A 6,000-nucleotide genomic window follows, 5' to 3' on the forward strand; every position below is an offset into this window, starting at 1 on the left:
CCATATGAGTTGCCTTGGCCTCGACCAAACGAGTTTCGGTCTCAACCACCACGTCCATGCCATTTTCCACGACCACGGTTGTGTTGGCTATCACTCTGGACATGGTTCGACTCTTTCTTAGCCTCTACGGTCGCATGTGCCTCAGGTAATGGGTTTGTTCCAGGAGGTCTCAATTCACTGTTTCTCATCAACAGTTCATTGTTCTGCTCAGCGAGCAAGAGACAAGAGATCAGATTAGCATAAGTTGTGAAGCCCTTCTCACGGTACTGTTGTTGTAACAACACATTGCTTGTGTGGAAGGTGGAAAAGGTTTTCTCAAGCATATCCTTGTCCATTATATCCTCACCACACAGTTTCAATTTTGAAACTATTTTAAACAGGGCCAAGTTATACTCGTCCACAGACTTGAAATCCTGGATTCTGACATTCCTCTAATCATACATAGCCTTTGGTAATAACACCGTTCTCTGGTGATCATATCTTATTTTTAACTCTGTCCAAAGGTCTAGAGGATTCTCAATAGTCAAATACTGATCTTTGAGACTCTCAATAAGATGATGGCGTATAATTAATATCGCACTGTATCTATCTTTCTCACTTGCATTATTGCCCTCGGTGATACATTCACCGAGTCCCTTGGATTTGAGGATGATCTTATCATCAAGTGCCCATTGCAAGTAATTATCTCCAGAGAGATTTAGGGCAGCAAAATCCAAGTTGTTGATAACGTGTTGTAATATTAGGGGAAAAGTTGTTGATTTTCGACATCTGAAATCATATATTTTATACTTTCTTTAAACATGTAATGTGTTCATCAAACAAGTCTCACAACCAAACAAGATATTCCTAACAAGCAATTACTATATGTTCATGCTGCCATTACAAATATGATGCAAGCCATGCGGCCAATACGGATATGATGCAAGCCAAGCATACGAATTCTAAGTGTTCATATGAATGAAATCATGTAACCTCAATATAACAATTAAGCAAGCATCATGTTGTTCATACTAACAACCTATCGAATCAAATATGTGGAAACATGCGATTATATTCTACTAACAACCTAACGGATCATGCTAAGATTATATTCTATCCATCTGATTTAATCAAGGCTTTAAAATAAACATGCTGGTCAGATTTTAATCAAGTCAAAAACGTGTGAAAACAATCAATCTAGCATGTGATTTCTATCTCAAAACATTCAATCAGATTTATTAATCAATCAATCAAATTCTATCATTAATTTAGTAACCCTAGCATGCGGATTCTATGTGATCATAAAACAAAAACAAATTTCAACATAAGCCTAGCATGATTATAATCAATTAATCAATTACAATTAGGATTTTAGCAGGCGATTAGAACTAGTTCATAAAACAAAACAGATTTCAAACACAAATATGCGATTAGTATTATGATTATAAGCATCGATTTTAATCAAGCCTTATGAGATCTGATTTTGATAATAATTAGATCTGAAACTTTAGTTTGATTAGGGTTTTAAATATGTAAATAACATTAGTTAGGGTTTTGATGAAAATCGAACACATCTTAGTTTAGGGTTTTCTCGATTTTCATGCATAATATGCGATATGCATATATGCGGTTAGGGTTTCAGATTTGGTCTTTGATTTTCTTAGATGTTCTTAGGTTTTGAATATAAGATCATGTTTTGATAAGTTCTAATCATAAGTTTCAGGCTTTAGCAATTAGGGTTTCGATTTTAACATGTAAAACATGATTAGGGTTTATCGAAACTTAACTTATCCTCCGATTGGGTTGAATGGATCAAGGTTCTGATGAGCAAGAGAAAATCACGAACAAGAAGAGATCACGAGCAAGAGAAGATCACGAGCTGGAACTCCTTGAATGACGGTTCGCGATCGTTGGGTTCTCGCCGTCTAGGGTTTCGATCGAGAGTTAGGGTTTTGGGTCAGAAATTTTGGCTCAGGGTTTCTCAGAGTTTCGTGCTGATAACGTGTTGTGAAACAAGAGAATATAATCTGTATGTTTCTGTATTATTCATAAACATAAGGAGCCCTTTATATATAGGGAATTACACCGTCATAGAATAATGGAAAGACTAAAGAAAGGAAATACAAATATGGAAAGAGTACAAATCATAATCTAATAAGGAAAAGACAAAATGCCGATTCTCTCTCTCCTCACGGTCGACTCTCTCTCTCTCTAGCATTGGGCCGGTTATGAACCGGGCTGGTTATGGACATCCACAATATGATTTATAACAGTGATACATTATTTGGGCTATATTCGAATTTTTAAACGTGAGTCTTGTTGTATTAACATTATTTAGGTTCACCCTTTTAAATTCACCTCTCCTTTTATTACCTATCAAAATGCTACCTAGATTAATAATAAAATAAATTAATTTTATTTAAGAAAATCTGAAATAGTTGAAAAAAAAATAACGCCAATTTTAATGATGCTAACGCCACTAACTAAACCCTAAACTTTAAATTTATACCCTAAACCCTAAACCCAAATCTTAAACCCTAAACCTAAACCGTAAACCCTAAACCCAAACCCTATATCCTAAACCCAAATCCTAAACCCTAAACCCAAACCGTAAACCCTAAACCCTAAACCCAAACCCTATATCCCAAATCCAAATCATAGACTCTAAACTCAAACCATATATCCAAACCTAATCCCTACACCATAAATTCAAATCGTAAACCATGAACCCAAATCCTATATCCTAAAGGTTTGGGTTAATGTTGATGTTGTTTCTTTAGGGTTTAAGATTTGGGTTTAGAGTCTAGGTTTGGGTTTAGGATCTAGGGTTTGAGTTTAAGGTCTAGGGTTTGGGTTTAGAGTTTACGGTTTGGGTTTAGGGTTTAGGGTTTAGGATTTGGATTTAGGATTTGAATTTAAGATATAGGGTTTGGGTTTAGAGTTTAGAGTTTGAGTTTAGAATTTAGGGTTTAAGGTTTATATTTAAAATTTAGGGTTTAGAATTTAAGATTTAGAATTTAGTTAGTGGCATTAGCGTCATTAAAATGAACGTTATTATTTTTTTCAGTTATTTTAGATTTTTTTTATAAAAAATAATGTATTTTATTATTAATCTATATGAGTTGGTAACGAGAAGAGAGGTGAATTTAACCTAAGTTTTGTTCAACTTTCGCCTTTTCATGTCAACATGACATAATTTGTTTTCGACCGGGGAAACAGAAGCATAAATCTCTTTTCGTATTTGTGTGATGATGATGAATGGGCCCTTATGGGCTTCGTGTGAGGAATCAAAACCCCACTAATATGATGTTTACTGATAATTGGATCCGTTTCGAATTCTGCTCTCTTTGTGGTTCTCAAACCTATACTTTACCAAACGAGGCCTGCTACAACCTCGCGAACTGGTACCAGGATGCCATCTTCTCACGCCCGTTCCATTTCTTTCATATCTGTGTTTTCTGTTTCGTCTGGTGAGAATATACATAGAATAAGGAACTTGTCATCCATCGTTTTGGCTAACACGGAAGAGTCAAGAAAAATGAATCCATATGACATGAAATCAATTAAGTCTTTTTGTTCCTTAGCAGCCTCATCTTCATACTGGATTTACATTTTTTTAGTGTTTCAGTTCAGCTTTGAAATCATTTAGCTTCTTTTTTTATATATAACATTGATTTATTCAAGAACGTTAAAGGAGTTTAGGCTGCTAAAAATAATGGTGCAGCCTGGAATAAAACAACATTCACCTGTAGGTGACTTTAAAAAGCTCATAAGAGCAAAGTACGAGACCCTCACACGAGTGTGGCCAAACCAAAGCTGGTTCCTTCAAAAACACTTCATGAGATCATGTCAACACGCCTCTTACCCTCTCCTCATTAAGGCGGTGAAGTAACCACGAGGAACCATGCCTAGCAATGTAAAACTAAGAGCGATGATCGCAAATGACGCTCAAAGCAATCTACATAGCAGCCTGGTTACGTGAGGGCAGAGTTCGGTCCTGCGACCATAGGTTGAGCTTACTAAAGGCAAATTCCAGTGTCCTCGATTTTGTGCTTGTAATGATCATTTAGTTTCTTAATAACTAACTGCATTGTGTTAGGAAATATGCGGTCAAATTTTTGCGGAAAACCGAATTTATGGGAGCGGGAAAACACACACACAATTGTTAACGGAGTTCGGCCAATCTTGCCTACGTCTCCGGACCTGCTACAGATCTTTTATTATCAACCCGAGAAATTTTTACAAGCTCTCAACTCACACCCGACCCCAAATACACTCAAGAAATTACACTTAATTTCTTATAAAGAAAGATTTTCTCACAAGAAAGATTTTTTTTTTTTTCTCTCTTGCTCACTCTCTTCTTCTCTTGTTTTCTCTTTGTTTTGGGATGGATTTCTTCTTCTCCTTGTGTGGTTATTATAGGAGATTATAAGGAGTTGGTGAGACTTCTTGTTGCACCTACCAAAAACACAAAAGAAATGTGTTGTTGAATTATTCAACAAACATGTTCTTGATACAACTTCTTGTTGTACCTACCAAAAACATGTTTTTTACAATCTCCCACTTGAAGACTGGTTTTAATCTGTCTTCACACCTTGATTAATGTAGCAGGTCTCCCCAGCTTGTTACTCCAACAAGCCAACTGAGGTTGCACACAACCTCAGTTTGTCATACGGTACGACCTTCGTCAACATATCTGCCGGATTCTTGCTTCCTGGGATCTTCTCAAGCACCAACATTTCATCTTCCAACGCTGATCTGATGAAATGATACCGACAATGTATGTGATTCGTCCGAGCATGGTAAACCGGATTCTTTGCCAAATCGATGGCACTTTTACTGTCACAGTACAACACACATTTCCCTTGGTCATGGCCTAGCTCTTCTAGAAAAGACTGTAGCCATATCATCTCTTTTGTTGCCTCCGTTACAGCAACATACTCAGCTTCACAGCTTGATAGAGATACAATTTTCTGCAACTTTGAAACCCAACAAATTGCAGTACCGCCAAAGGTGTAGACATACCCGGTTGTGCTCTTCGTGCTGTCAATGTCACCTCCATTGTCAGCATCAACATATCCCTGCAATCCCGTCTTAGACTTCGTGAAACATAGCGATAAACTTGGATTTCCTTTTAGATATCTGAAAATCCACTTAACGGCTTCCCAATGTTCCTTCCCTGGATTGCTCATAAATCTGCTAACGACTCCCACTGCATGTGCAATGTCTGGCCTTGTACATATCATCGTGTACATGAGGCTTCCTATAGCAGAAGCATATGGAACTTTATCCATACATGCCATCTCGTCTTCCGTCTTTGGAGATTGTTCTCTGGATAACCGAAAGTGACTTGCCAGGGGAGTACTAACTGGCTTCGCGTCATGTTAAACCTCTTGAGGACTTTCTTCACATACTCCTCTTGTGATAGCTTAAGACCTTCCTTGCTCCTACTGATTCTCATCCCTAGAATCTGTCTTGCTTCTGCAAGGTCTTTCATCGCAAACTCTTCTGAGAGTTTCGTCTTCAAGCTATTGATCTCGTGCAAGTCTGCTCCCACTATCAGCATGTCATCGACATATAGGAGGAATATCAAGTAGGACTCTTCAAGCGTCTTGAAGTAACAACAGTGGTCAGCTTCACACCTCAAGAAACCAACGCCTTTAATAAAGTTGTCGAACCGTTTATACCACTGTCTTGGAGCTTGTTTTAAGCCGTACAAACTCCTTTTCAGCTTGCAAACAAGGCTTTCCTTCCCTTTGATCTCAAAGCCTTCGGGTTGCTTCATATAAATTTCCTCATCCAAATCACCGTGAAGAAATGCCGTCTTCACATCCATCTGTTGAAGATGCAGATCTTCTTGTGCTACCAGCCCAAGAACCGTTCTAATGGTCACCATCTTGACTACAGGAGAGAAGATTTCGGTGTAGTCAACGCCTTCTTTTTGTTGGAATCCCTTCACAACAAGCCTCGCTTTATAGCGCTTACTCCCATCAGGTTCTTCTTTTATTCGGTAGACCCACT

This window comes from Brassica napus, chromosome C1, assembly GCF_020379485.1.
Source record: "Brassica napus cultivar Da-Ae chromosome C1, Da-Ae, whole genome shotgun sequence".
Classification (NCBI taxonomy): Eukaryota; Viridiplantae; Streptophyta; class Magnoliopsida; order Brassicales; family Brassicaceae; genus Brassica; species Brassica napus.